The following is a 15,880-nucleotide window of genomic DNA, read 5'->3' as shown; positions in this document are numbered from 1 at the left end:
CACAAATGCAAGCTTGTTTAAATGAAGTTCTTTGCTTTATATTACTCCTGCTTGATTATTAATAGAACAAACACAGGGGAGACCTCCTGCAGGGACAACCTCTTCCCTGAGCTTTGGTTAGCTGGCCTCCAAATGGCTCTTAAAGGCCTCCTGGAAGATACTATTACAGTACTTCCTTGCATTTATTATGAGCAGTGCTTTTCCTTCTGAAGAGAACCCATAGTGAGAAGGGCAGCACTGATGAATGCTCATGGCCTTGGTTAAACTGCTGCAAAAGAACCATAAGATTTCAGGCTCTCCAACTGTCAGCCAAAACCAGAGAGCTAATAGAAGTTTTCCCAACACACACATTTTGAATCATTGATTCGGTTTGTTTACATTCTGCTAGTGATATGAATGGCTATTTTCAGCAGCACCATCCCTTTACTTTATATCACCTAATTAAAATACATAACATGGAAGACGTTGGGCACAATGAACCATTTCTTCCTTTGATTGAATCATAGTTAAGTACCAATGGAAATGGAAGGCTGGACCAAAAAAATCTATTCATGCATACAGAGATCTCTTTGTCCAGTTCCTGAGTGTCAAACAGAAGCATACTTTAATTTCTTCATCATGCCGGGTTTTAGAGAAGGTGTCTATGTACTCCCACCTGATTCTTAAAATGCAAAGGCAGACGTTTATATGACTGGAACCGACATACAGATACTCTATCCATTGGTTGTTTCCTATAAGACATCAACATTCTCCTTCTTTCCTGATGAGCCGATTCTCCAAAAACTACAGGGAATTAAATCTCATTGCAATTAATGTATTTTTTATGGTAGGTCGAAGACCACAGCCTGTTTCTGTTAAAGGTAAGTAGACAGAAGGGCAATTGTGCTTCTCTTCTGATGTTGCCATGTAAGCCGAAATGGGACAGCAATGCAATGCCTTTCATGAACTCAAATTCCGTTTAATTAATTGTTCACAGAAAATGTCACAGCCCAATAGAGGGTTGGTTTATTTGGATTTCAGTGCCAACAATCTTGTGGTGAGCCTTTTTGAGAGAAATTAAAAGCGCATTCATGTAGGCATCTGCCAATGTCTTCTATAGATCTGTCTGGATGTTTTATTCAGTTCATACTTTGATATTTAGTATTTGGCAGTTGACCCATTATGGTAATGTTGGAGACTTTGCAAGAACGTCTTCACCTATGAAAACACATTCTGGATTTTTCTGAAGGGACATTCTAGACAAACATTTGGTTGGAACAAACTGTTCAGTCCTGTGGGTCATATTGCAGCACAAAGCAAATAGGAGCAAAACTTTTAAAAAGACAGTCAAGACAGACGGTGTCAGGAGCAAATCAGTAGTAAATCACACTGTTCAAGTTGGAGTTTATTAGCAAGAACCTGATCTGCACAGACCTGGTCGAGTGTCATTGCTCTGCATGTTGACTGTCTAAAACCACAAAGTGTGGCTAAAGTGTGGCACAGACTGAAAATGCGATAGGTGCACATTGAGTGTAACCAAGTCCATTTACCCACAACCATTTCAATGCTCTTCATACACCTGAAAAGAATATTCATTTAGCTCTTGCTTCAGCAAACCAGCTCATTTCTAAAGACCCTCAGCATTTGAGAGATAACATTAAACACAGTCTGTAAGTGCTATTAGACTTTCCTGACAATTATCTGTTTGTTGAGATGCCTAAGCTGTTGCTCTTTCCCCTAAAATAAGCCACTCAAGCATGAAATTTATTAAGACTAATATGGTTCGTTTTTAATAGCCTTATAATCCAATTTACCATTCCAAGGAAAAGCTGTGAAGCAATTGAAACCCAAACTATGTGAACAATGAACAAAATAACAGGGGAACAAAGTCAAGGGGTGTGTGGAATGAAACAAATAGAACTATTGTGTAAAAAGGACATACAAAGAATTGGAAAACACATACCAGTGTTACCAAAATTTTCAAAATTTCTGCCTTATTAGCTGTTGTAGTAGAGACTTGTGACCTCTCAAAGGAATCATGGTGAAACCATGGCATGTGACAGAGGCAGCAGTATACTATACTATGATATGGGCTAGTTGTGTTGTGTAATAATTGTGTTAAGGGACTTGTTGTTGGCATCCATCTGTCTTAAGAGACAATACAGTACGTCTCTGGGGGCGAAGTCAAACTGCTGTGTTAGCAGCACCAAAGTGACCTCCGCAGGGTGCAAACCTGGGGTGTTTATGGAAGACCTCCCCCCCCCACCTCGCTGATGTGGTCCAAAGGAAAGCAGAGCAATACATTTGGTACCAACTTGGCTGTAGGAGTTGCCAGAAGGAGGTGCACAAGGTACTATGCAACCATCTTAGGGACTTCACTCTGGATTTGTGTGGGGTTCACTCCTTAACCTTTTCTTCTTATTATTAATTTAAAAGAAATACATTTATGAGAAAACAGACATACATACAAGTAAACAAACATACAATCAATCAAACAAACAAATAACAGAAAAATCAAACAAACCACCACACTATAAGATACAAGAAGATTAATACATCCTTTTCTTCTAATGAATATATCTCACAAAGCATGGAAGGTATAGGATCAGAGTTTTCCTTCTCCTAGATGAGCTATTTCTCACTTCCCTCTATAGCAGGCACATCCCCCCCTAAAAAAACAGCTCAACAACTTTGACCTGAACCCCGAAGAAGAAGAAGAAGAGGAGGAGTTTGGATTTGATATCCCGCTTTATCACAACCCGAAGGAGTCTCAAAGCGGCTAACAATCTCCTTTCCCTTCCTCCCCCACAACAAACACTCTGTGAGGTGAGTGGGGCTGAGAGACTTCAAAGAAGTGTGACTAGCCCAAAGTCACCCAGCAGCTGCATGTGGAGGAGCGGGGACACGAACCCGGTTCCCCAGATTACAAGTCTATCGCTCTTAACCACTACACCACACTGGCTCTCAAGGGGGTAGATCACTGCCAGTTTTTAACTCTGTGAGTCTCTTGGGAGTTGGCCACCCCTGCTCTATAGCATGTTCAGAAACTGCCTTCTTGACCTTTAGACCTTCTATTGGTCTCATCCGCTCAATCCTCTGGAGCCTGTCTTTGCCTGAAGAGGAAGTCCCTAACTCATCAAGGGTTTGAAACCCATCAGCAGGGGCGTTGCACTGTCCATTGGTGCCTGGGATGGATGTGCATGTGCGCATGTGTGTCAGGCATAGGCAGAGTGCTCCTGTCAGGTGAGAACAGAGCATGCTTGCTCAGCCCTTGCCACCGCCACTGGGTGGGCGCTCATGTGCCAGGTGGGGGCAGGGTGCACAGGGTGCTCTTCACCCTCCTCTCTCACCAAAACGCTGCTGCCAGAGCCAGGCAGGGTGTGGGGAATCTCTGCAGGGGCTAGGGGGGGCCTGGTTTGTGCCCCACCCCCAAGATTTTGTGCCAGGGGCATCCAAGGCTCCACCGTTTAAAATATGGTTCTTCAAAGGCCTCTCCATTAATTTCATCCTTACAACAAGGGCTTTCAGGATAAATTGTTTCTATACACTCTCTGAGATATTCATTTAAAAAAATATATACAGGAGAGAATAGCTGTCTGCTTCCTCAACATCACGATTGTACATCTACTTGCACATCTAATGGCTGGTTCAAATGAGCATGTGAGCATCACTATGGGTAATGGGGAACAGATATGCTATCACATTCACTGATAAAATGGCTAAACAAAATGTGGTGACCATATATCTTCTTCAATGTAATAACTGAACAAATGTCTGGTACCTTTCATTGTTTCTTCTGCCTCCCAATTTCATATACATATGATATACATATTTGTTATGCTGGTATTTAAGTCATATTATCTGAATCCACTGTCATAACCCGATTCTGAGAAGCATGTTGTAAATAATAATAATAATAATAATAATAATAATAATAATAATAATAATATTATTATTTATACCCCACCCATCTGGCTGGGTTTCCCCAGCCTCTCTGGGTAGCTCCCATCAGAACACTAAAAACAGAATAAAACCTCAAACATTAAAAACTTCCCCAAACAGGGCTGCCTTCAGATGTCTTCTAAAAGTCAGATACAGTCGTACCTCTTGTTACATCAGTCTCCGGTTGCCTTTTTTCAGGATATGAATGCATACTTCCGGGTTTCACAGTGCGCACATGCGCAGAAGCACTCTATTATGCTGCGCACATGTACAGAAGTGCGCTCTAGTTGTGGACTTTTTGGGGTGCGAATGGTGCCCTGGAACGGATTGAGTCCGTAACTAGAGGTACCACTGTAGTTGTTTATTTCCTTGATATCAGATGGAAGGATGTTCCACAAGGTGGGCACCACTACCAAGAAGGCCCTCTGCCTGGTTCCCTGTAACCTCACTTCTCACAGTGAGGGAACCACCAGAAGGGCCTTGGAGTTGGACCTCAGTGTCTGGGCTGAGTGACGTGGGTGGAGATGCTCCTTTAGGTAAACCGGGCTGAGGCTGTTAGGGCTTTAAAGGTCAGCACCAACACTTTGAATTGTGCTCGGAAACATACTGGGAGCCAATGTTTGTCTTTCAGGACCGATGTAATATGGTCTTGGTGGCCACTCCCAGTCACCAGTCTGGCTGCTGCATTCTGGATTAGTTGTAGTTTCTGGGTCACCTTCAAAAGTAGTCCCACGTAGAGTGCATTGCAGTAGTTCAAGCAGAAGATAACTAGAGCATGCACCACTCTGGTGAGACAGTCTGTGGGCAGGTAGGATCTCAGCCTGCATACCAGATGGAGCTGGTAGACAGCTGCTCTGGACACAGATTTGACCTGTGCCTCCATGGGCAGCTGTGAGTCCAAAATGACTCCCAGGCTGCACACCTGGTCCTTCAGGGGCAGAGTTACCCCATTCAGGACCAGGGAGTCCCCCACACCTGCTCGCCCCATGTCCCCCCAAAACAGTATTTCTGTCTTGTCAGGATTCAACCTCAGTCTGTAAGCCAATGTAACAATTGCATACCAGCAACTTGAAAGATTTGTTATGATCATTGTGATAGGAAATGGTAAAACAAATGAATGAAGTGGTCTTTATTCTTGAGATACATAATGTTTTATGATAGAATGAATTGTCATTGCTGCTGGATCTTTTAAGGCGCTCATAGTCATTAACCTAATGTTTATCTGGGTCTATCCAATGATTCTCAGATCCTTTGTGATATTTTAGCCAGAAATGTGTTATACTATATTAGCTCTTCCATCTAAACAAATTTCAATGACTGTTAGGTGGTCACTGAAATCCAAATTGCAATGCAAATGGGTGGTGGATTTTCAAGGTCTGAGTTTTGAAGCTACATTTAGCTGCCATGCACTCCGCTAGGGTAGATGGATAAAAGATTCAGTTGACCACCATCACTGCTGTTTATTTGCTAATGGATTCAAGACTGCTAACTGCTTATTCTGGAACAGATCCACTGTAGGCTACTATGAAAGGAACGAGCTAGAGGATCAAAGCCTAGGAATGTTAAAATAGGCAATATGTAGAGTTCATTGGAAAGGAGTACATTGTGCTGAAATAAAATAAAAAATGTGCTCATACCACTTCACATTCAGTCCTTTTTAAAAACTGTATTTATACCAGTGTCTTACTGTTTTGCAATGATTTTATACAGCCTTAGCAGGGTGCTTGTTTACTGGTGCTTGACTTGTTTTTTATGCTTTTCCTTACCCCTGCCTTCTATTTATTGGAGAGCAAGTTTAAAGCCTAGAGTGAGAGAATTCATGCTGGGAGATTTGTATGTCTGGCAAGCTGCTAAATAATGGAACACAGCCAAAGTGTTTATAAAAGACCAAGGCAAGAAAAGTTACAAAGACTATAGGGTTACACTGTTGAGTTTTCAGTTCTTTTCTGAGCAACTGTTACAGAATATGGAATTTTAAAGCCGTGGGTTTTAACATTAATCCCTTAGGGGAGGGGGCAGCTTTACTGAAGAGAATAAAAAAAATCCTGTATTTTCCTGCCCTTTTGTGACCTCATATGTAACTAGCCTGATTCATGTCTTGGCTATTTGGTGCTAAAAATGCCCATCTCTGGCATGGGATTAGTATTATTTTTTTTATCCTTGGCAGCTAATCTATTATATCTTATTTCAATAAATCTACTAAAAAAATTTGTTCCTGGCAAGTATTGGTGGAGGGGAGGATAGGTGTAAAAACACGGGTAGTTTTGCTAGAGTTGGAGATTAAAAGACTTCTGTGCAGAAGGTCATGTTGCTGGGAAGCTAACAGAAGGAAGGTTGCTAAAGATTCACTACCGTATTGCAGTGGTGGAGAACATTGTGGACTGGTGCAACCCAGGGAAACAGAGAAGAATCTCATGAGGAACTGTGTCTTCCATTCACCCACTTAAATTCAAACTCTGGTGGGCTATCCCGCCAGCCTGTGATTGGCCAAGGCCAAAAATGACACCAGGCAACTGCGCAGAGCTGAAAGCACCCCAGTCACACCACCCCAGATGAAAATACCAATAGCCACACCACCACAATACCACAGACACTTTTTTCAGGCCCCAGAGCAGCAGGCTGGAGGCCACAGAGGCTGGGAAATGACAGTTTGAAGTAATCAGTAAGACAGGACACCAGCTTGGAATTGAAATGACAACTCTACTGGAATTTGAGGGACTGGTTGCAGGTATGAGTGGTTTGGCGGCAAGTTGGCAGGGAGGGGCTAACTTGTGTGGCAGAAAAAGGTGTTGGGTTGGATCTGCAATCTAACATCAAGGGTGGGTGGGTAGGTAGGTAGGTGCACCAACCCCAATCCCAACATCTGGGACAAATTTCAGGGTATCCCATTAAAAGAGTCCAAAGGTCAGATTCTATCCAAAATGGAGGCCAATGGACCATAAAGCATCCCTGAATGGTATCCTGGTGGGATTCCATCATTAGAGCTGCATCAATGGGGGTTATTCCTTTGCCAGGATCAACCCTGATGGAGGTATCAGCCAGCAAGTGGGTTAGCTGACTCAGGACACAAACCCAATGCCTATGCCAAAATCTGCAAGGATGTGGCCATTTCAGTTCCAAGCAGGTGTCTTGTCTTACTTATTACTTCACATTGTCATTTCCCTGCCTGTGTGGCCACTGGCACGGGATATTGCAATCTGAGTGATAAATTACCTACCTTATTTTTTGCTCTATAAGACTCACCTTTTCCCTCCTAAAAAGTAAGGGGAAATGTGTGTGCATCTTATGGAGCGAATGCAGGCTGTGTAGCTATCCCAGAGCCAGAACAGCAAGAGGGATTGCTGCTTTCACTGCGCAGCGATCCCTCTTGCTGTTCTGGCTTCTGGGATTCAGAATTTTTTTCCTTCTTGTTTTCCTCCTCCAAAAACTAGGTGCGTCTTATTGTCTGATGTGTCTTATAGAGTGAAAAATACTGTAATTGGTTTATAGACAACAGGGACAACTGTAGGAAAGATAGGCTCCAAAATGGTGTCCAGGGTATTCTAAAGTGGGGCTTCAGCTATTGACTTGAGCACCCAAGAAGGGTATCAATATCCCACACACCTGCTTTCCACATATATCTATGAGCTGTAGATATGTAGCTAAATTTTTATCACTCAGCTGGACTTTGAGGGTCAATGGAGGGAAGATAATCTCCTCCTAATTTCCTTCAGTCTACCATAGAAACTTTCACCACTTTGGAACTAACCTAAATCTTATTGCATGTGCTTTTCCATACACAAAGGTCAGGTGCAATTCAATACAATTGAAAGCTGGGGAAGCTTTACCATTGATGCCAGACTGAGCATATCTCTTCATTCTTATTTAGCTATTTGGAGAAGAAGTATTCCTTGCCATATGTCCTCTTTTTCCAGGACATGTCCTCTTTTTCATTGGTAGAGTCGTCATAGAGATCCATAGTTTATATATATATTTATTGCTTTACAAAAATTTATTTATTGCTTTACAAAAGGATGCACAATGTCTCTTTTTTCAAGTTGCGTTTTCTACAGATCAGTATCATTTGTTGTGAGACATTAGTGTTACATTAGGAAGAACGGAGGAAAGAGGTGGAGGGGGGAATGGTTAAAAGCAGAAGTTGGCAAATGTGTCCTCTTTTTTGCTCTTCAAAATATGGCAACCCTTATGCACTTATATGAACTTATCTGACATTTCTCATGGCCTTGAGCAGAAATAAAATGAATGGAAATGCAATCTCAGCATGTGGAATTCTCTTAAAGCTGCACAGATTTTAATTCAAGTGATTTCAGGGATGAAGGACCTTGAAATTCAAAAGAAACTAGATGCCCCAATATATATCCTTCTTTTATTTTATTCAAATGGGCCTCAAATGCATTGGTAAATATAATGATGTCAAGGTTAGTTTCTGGAAAAAGACTAACAGCAGATGTTCCTGAAGACTCCTCCCACATGTCCTCTTTTAGAAACGGTTTCCAAAAGCTATGATCAAATTGTTTTGAACTTAGTGCAGAGTTACTGCAACTGGCAAGATGTGTACTTTTGGAGGAGTTCTTTGTTTTGAACTAAATAAGGCAATTTTGTTTTTGTTTCTCTTGTGCACAGAATGAAATCCAAGAAAAGGAATATGGCTTATCTTTTTTCACATTCTTTCATCTGTGAAGAGTTACCACCATATGGAATTGTTGGCAGCTGTGACCTAACTCTTTGCTACTTACTGTAAAGGGGTTGGTGGCCTTGGAATTCAAAGCTGGCTTTTCAGCTGTTATTCCTGGGTTGGCTGTAAACTCAGACTCCTGTCCCTCTGATATAAACTTAACAGCCAAGCTCACAGGAGTTTTTTTTAATGCCTGTACAGGACACTGCACATTACCCTGGAACTGGAAAAGTCTTTAAATGGAAACTATATAATTATATACAATGTATAAGTATATAATTATTTATATAATTAAAGTACAGTGGTACCTCGGGTTACATACGCTTCAGGTTACATACGCTTCAGGTTACAGACTCCGCTAACCCAGAAATAGTGCTTCAGGTTAAGAACTTTGCTTCAGGATGAAAACAGAAATTGTGCTCCGGCGGTGTGGTAGCAGCGGCAGGCACCATTAGCTAAAGTGGTGCTTCAGGTTAAGAATAGTTTCAGGTTAAGTACGGACCTCCAGAACAAATTAAGTACTTAACCTGAGGTACCACTGTAATTCTATTATTTCAAGGCAATTAAAAAGTCAAAGACCATTTATTTACAAGGAAAGTCTATCACTTTCCTGTCTGGTCTTATCTTTTCACCTCATGGAGTTAATGTTGGATTAAAACCATGAGTGTCAAAGGCCTATCTAAGTCCAGCACCTTGCCAGCCAGGTGTCTATGAGAAGTCTGCAAGCACGAAACGAGCACAAGAGCACCTGTGATTCCCAGAAGCTAGTATTCAAATGTAAACTGCCATTGTCAGTGGGGTTAAAATCAGGGCTTGTTGTCGTGGGTAGCCAAATTCCTGGAGGATATGACTAATTCTCTTGCAAAGCCATCCAATTTGGTGGCCACCACTACATCTTGTAGGAGTGAATTCTACAGTGAAGAAGGGTGTCAGGAATGAGCCAGCTCCAAGCAAAGGGTTGCAGACAATGGCAGAAAGCAGCCAGGAACAAAGAGGCTTAGATGTGAGTCAGGAAGGGGAGAGCTGGCAGCTGCAGACTTCGACTCTTCCTGACCTTCACGGGCCTGCTGATAAGTAGGCCAGAACACAGCCAAAGCTCTCAGGGAGCACAAGCAGAAGCGAAAGGACACACAGAGAGTCTCTTGGAAAAAGAAGGGGCTGGGGATGAGCCAATAAGTCCATGGAGTTGGTGAATGGGAGGGCTGTTAGACAGGAAGCAAAACAAGAGGCGTAAGGTTTGTATGTTCAATATATCCTGTAGACACCGGAAGGAGTCTTCAGAAGGGTCATCTTGAGTAATGATGCCAGAGACTTTGTTAGAGTCATCCAGAGTTATCTGTTTGTCTTTGTAATAAATCCTCCTTTTAATTATCCACGCTTACTGTGTTATCAAGTGGGGAACTGGGACTTCTAACAAAGGACTTCCTTTTGTGAAAACAAAATGGTGGTCACTTAACCTAGAACAGTCTCACTCAACCCAGTTGCCAGCTTTTAGGGCAACCAAGGGCAACCCAGTTCTGAATCCAGGTCTGAATACAGACTGTATTGGAAGTTGATCATTGGTTTCATCCAGGAAAGCCTTCTAACTGCACTGCCATGACCCTCTTGAGTACCTTGCCAAAAAGTGTGGTTTTGTGCCTGGATGGTAGTTATTAAACACCATCTGGTACAGGGGTGGGAGGTGGAGTGAATGCACTACTGCCTCCCTCAAAGTGGAGGACAGGCTCCACTGTCTCACACAAAGGCACATTTACCAGGTCCTGGCCCCTGGCCCTGAATCTAGCTTTAATCAGCCATGATGGGCAAGGGCCAAGAGGGCATGTGGTTGGGTGCATACCTGTAAGCAGCTTGTTCATATCATTAGGCTGCAAAAGCACAAACACTTTGTGCAAAGCCTCACTTGGAGCAGCATCAGTTGAGACATCAAGTTCACTACAGAGGCAGGTGACCTTGTCCTCAACATGGCCAATGTCAGTCTATGTGCCTCTTCCAACTCCTCTGTCTCAGCTGCCTCAACTGACAACTTGCTGCTGGTGTCAATGGATTTCTGTGCTGCATTCATGCTTTTAACACGGATGCAACTGCCCAGTATTCTGCTTTCCCATGTCTCACTAGACCCCCACACATTTTCTTTAATTAAAAAAACCTGTAGAATATTGTTGTGGTAACTTTTGCAGCAAGTTCTTCAGAGGTTCCACCTGCGAAACTTCTCAATAAGCACACGTAGTGCTGAAATATACTTGGTAGTTCCGGCCTTGCACATTCACAATAACATTTTTCATTTGAAAAGTAGATCTAATATCACAAAAAGCGGGACAGTAGTAATTTCTTACTATTCTAAGAATTGTTCTGCATGCTCTATTTACCACAGCCCACTGGGAGGTGAGGTAATTTTTAGTTGCTTTGGTTTACTGAAAATATATTTATATAATCTACAAGGGCCACTGTGTAGCTGATTCTGTTGGCCAGGACACAGTCCTTTTCTCTTCCAGGTTTGCAGACATCCTAAAAAGCAAAACAACAAATCAACATCATCCAACAGTGAAGAGATGATGGCAAGAGAAGGTCAATGACCATGGTGACTCACCATGTTGTTTGCTCAATTTTTACTGTCAGGAAAGACACACTGAAGGTCAGAAATACAAAGATTATGTGGGGGGAAAGGAGGGGGTGGGGAGATGCTATTGAAATAGAAGAAAAACTGAATATGGAAGAAGAACTGCAGAGACGAGCTATGGTCCCTTCCTCATGCATACACTCAGCTACTCTGTTTTAATTTGTATTTTTAATATAGTTGAGTTTAAATAATAATAATAATATTTTTCAGTTTTTATAATAGCATTAAATAATGGCACAAAAATCAACAGTAAGGTACATAGCAGCTGTACAATTTGTATTAATACCAACTACTTATTTTGTTAATTCAATAATGCAGAAGAATAAAAATAAAGTGCCAATTGCAAGATAAATAAGCTGGGCATAGGCTCATAAGATAACAAAAATGATATAAATTTACCCTAGGAGATCCGTCCATAAAGTTCCATGTGTTGAGGGTGAGGGTGAACTCCAGTCATGTTTTCTCTGAGGTAAATATGAAATAAAGCTAAACCAGCATTCAAAGCCTATGTCTCAACCATTTCTATTTTCTCTCTCTTTAACCTGGTTTGCCAATTTTTACATTAGGGCTACAGACCAAACCTGCCTGTACTACTCATTCATCATATTTCAATAGGTCTTTATTTGATTCTGATATGGGGTAGCTCAATTGGCAGAGCATGAGACTCTCAAGCCCCACACTGAGCACAAGATTCTAGCATTGCAGGGGGTTGGACTAGGTGACCCTTATAGTCCCTTCCAACTCTACCATTGTATTATTCCTTATTGTGTTATCTTTTTATGGATTTTATTGTTGCTAGCAAGTGTTCCATATATAACAAATAGACTCCCCCCATGTGTTTTGGAACACATCCAGCTATTTTAGTGGCAGCAACTTTTATATGTATCAGAGCTGAACAACGTCCAGAAAAATGGGTCAATTTCACAAGCTTCTTAGGGAGCACCATGTCTGGAAGTAACTCAATCAACAATTTATTTATTCCATCTCTTTGCTGGGATCCTCCTCCTCCTCTTCATCTTCTTCTTCCTCTTCTTCTTCTTTATAGATACATGGCATTCCCCCCCCCCCCCGCCTTTCATTTCTTTATTTTAAAACCTCAGTATGTCAAGAAAATGCAATGCAATGCAATGTTTATTTATTACATTTTGGTCTTCTTCTTCTTTGGCAATGACTTGTAGCCGAGTAAGATTGTCTTCCATGAACACAGTCTTAACAGTGAGTCCCTAAGTGACTGTGGAGGCCAATTCTGGATCCACACATCCTTCCACAGTGGGGACATAGGTTTCTGGACAGGAGTTGATCACAGTGAGGGTTTGCCAAACGTGCCTTCCTCTTAGCTCGTTTCTCCTTTTTGCCCCGAGTTTGTGCCTCTTCAAAGTCCATGACACCTTTGGTAAAAGGCTGATCTCCAATTGGAGCACTTTCAGGCCAGTGTTTCCCAGTTGTCTGTGTTTATACTACATTTTTAAAGATTTGCCTTGAGAGAGTCTTTAAACCCTCTTGTTGTCCACTGGTTTTTCACTCTATCCGAGGCACTCACAGTTATTTTCCCTCCCTTTTATTGTCACAACAATGAGGTAGATGAGGGTGAAATATAATGACTGGCCCAACAAGCCACTCAGTAATCTTCATGGCTCTGTGAGGATTAGAACCTGCATCTCCTTGGCTAACTTGCTATCTACTGCACCACAGTGGTCTTCAGTGTGTAGAACTAATTGAAATGTGCATTTTACTGTGAGAGCAACTATTTGGCTTCTTCATGCGTGCAGATACTATAGCAAAGAATACCACACTCATTTACGAAACTGTAACAATACCCTATTTGGGGAAACAGTGTAGACTAAAATGGCCTGTTCTTATCATCTTTCCTTTCCTTACTGGCACTCCCATACCCCAAGATTTCTGCTTGTCAGAAACAACATTGTCCCCAGCCTATATTATAAGGTAATCTTATTTAAGAACTGCATTAGTACAATAGTACAATCTTACTCAGAAGCAAGTCCAACTGAATTCAGTGAGGCTTACTTACTCCAAGCTAAGAGGGTATAGGATTACAGCCTCAATGTTTCTGACTTCAGAAACAAAAGATATTCAATGATAGTTTTTGTTTTATAAACTATTTTTATATCATTTTTTCAAACCAGTTTGAGAGGCCAATTACTGAATCCGCTCTGAATTCTCAAGAGGAGAGCTTGCATGTGCCCTTGTCAGAATACTGGAGCAATGCATAGAGAAAGACGGTGTGACATCATAACCCCCCCTGTGACACCACAATCTGAGAAGAATGAATACCATTTGTCACTTAGCAACACAAGCAAAGGATAATCCATCAAAGTTCTAGAGCTATGAGGGGAAGGAATGTTGAAAGGTTTTCCTTTTGTCAGTGGCCTGGGAGACTGTCAGCTGTTCTATCCTCTGCACTCCTTGTATTCAAACCTTTTGTTTGCCTGGTTTCAAAATATCCTCTGCATGAAATATTGAAACAAATCTCCTATCTGCACAGGAATAGTGATTCGCACTAGGTAATAATAATATGGGCCCAATGTTTCTTCAGACTTCTAAAGTACGTTTATAATCTTTAAAGGAAAGCATGTCCAAATCACACACACCCCAACTTTGCTTTCTGCTGCCTCTGAAAATATTATTGAGCAGCATAGTATATCTCATAACATACAAGGATGTTTTCTGGAGCCACCTGCCCTATTCTCTCAACAGTAATCCTGGTGACTTTCCACATCACCCCAGGATTAAAAGAGAATAAGGACATTAGAATCAATCTCTAGGCATAACGTAATTGCATACACATACTTAAGAAATATGAACACAGAGATAAAGCGCATCATTACTCTGTTGACAGATGGGCCAGATAGTTATGTGACCACAATAACTGTACAGTGCAAACCTCTGATCCAGTCTGTCTATACTTATTCCTTTAAAATTATTGCTAGAGAAATCTGGTCAGAACTCCATAAAGTTGCCTGCCCCTCTCACACAATGAAAGGTTATCTTCTTCTTGCAGGAAGGTGAATCGGCTCATGCTTCACACATACATTCCTTTAAAAAATTTTTCCTGTTTTTTTCTGTTTACATCATAGAAACATCCAATACAAATATCCCATTTGACTTCCCTTCCCCTCCTTTTGTGGTTCCATATATTAGGATTTTCATACTCCGTCTCCTTTTTAATTCCAATTATTATTTACTCCCTCAGTTTTTCTTAATGCAAAATTTCAGCTATGAGTTTTAAGTTAATCCTGCTAATGAATTTTGTTGTTTACAATAATTTCTCAAATAAAGTACATCCATCCTTGGACTTCTTTAGTCTCTGCTGAGTGTTCTCCACAGCATGGTGTTTGTGTGAAGTAAGACCATGAGCCAAAAAAGGGAGGTTTTTTTTTTACACACACAGGTATTAGTTATTATGGCTGGCTCAAAGGCCCTTCCCCCAATTTTTCTGCTCCATTTTTGTGTAGCAGCCACACACACAGGTGCCTCTTGGAATGTGGAATTCCAAGAAACCTAAAATGGCAGCTACCAACTCTAAGGAGTGTTGAAGAACTCTGGTAAAAAAGGGGAATCAACCTACAGCTTCAAAAAATAGTAGCAGAGGTATTTTCACACCCTCTTAATTTGCTGCCCACTCCATTTCAGCCAAACCATTGGACTTTTGACATATACCCCAGCTCTGCTATTCAACACATTTTCAGCAAACAGTTGACTGTGAATTCAGACACCTCAGCAACAAACAGGACTTTCTTTAAGGCTGCCTAGGGTTGTAGAACAACCTCCCGTAGGAAGTGCCCCAGAGCATAAACCCTACTAATCTCTAGAATATGCCTTTTTAAAAAATGGAATAATTCTGGATTTTCCCCAATGTATGTTTCTTCTTCTTCCCAAAACTGATTGTTTGATTGGTTTTAACATGGTTAGCCACCTCAAGTACTGGAGAAACAGAACAGAAATATTCTAAGCCAGCCAGCCAGCCAGCAAGCAAACAAATGGGCAAATGTAGATCAGCAGTAGTCAATATGTTTGGATGCAGCAAGTCCCAGATTGAGATGGGAATGTCCCTTGTCTGTAGCCTTGGAGAGTCTCTGTCGATCATTGTAGTCTGACTTGGTATAAGAATTTCCTGTGTTCCAAAACAAGGAAAGAAAACAACTTTTTGAATGCTTTGGTTAATCTCTTTTTCTTTTTATTACTTATTGGGGAAAGAGGCTTTCTTTCAAATTCTGCCCTAAGTGGATCACATATGACACATTCTACAGCTGGATCGACTCTACCACACTCAGAATCCAGCTGCACACAGATGCTTTTTATTTTCGTAGTTATTGAGTTGTATAAGCAGCCAGAAACTGTCAAATGTTGCATATTCACAACCTTATATTTCAGAAAACTTCAGATTACTTTATTATTCCTCTTTTACCCATTTCATGAGATAGACACACACCATTTGAATGCCTATGAAGGTTTCTCACATCAGGGGTGCAAACTTGACTAAAATATTGAGGGGCCCAGGTAAGCTCCACCATGCAAAATCAAGCAGATGATGTGGTGCATACACACTATTTGAATGGCAATGCCCATTAACGCAAAGATGCCATCAGCTCAAGCATTTCTCCTTGAACAATGGCACACTCTTCACTTCACTTCTCCTCCCCTTGCGC

This window comes from Podarcis melisellensis (assembly GCF_964234715.1).
Source record: "Podarcis melisellensis genome assembly, chromosome: 1".
Classification (NCBI taxonomy): Eukaryota; Metazoa; Chordata; class Lepidosauria; order Squamata; family Lacertidae; genus Podarcis; species Podarcis melisellensis.
This window is presented reverse-complemented; position numbering follows the sequence as displayed.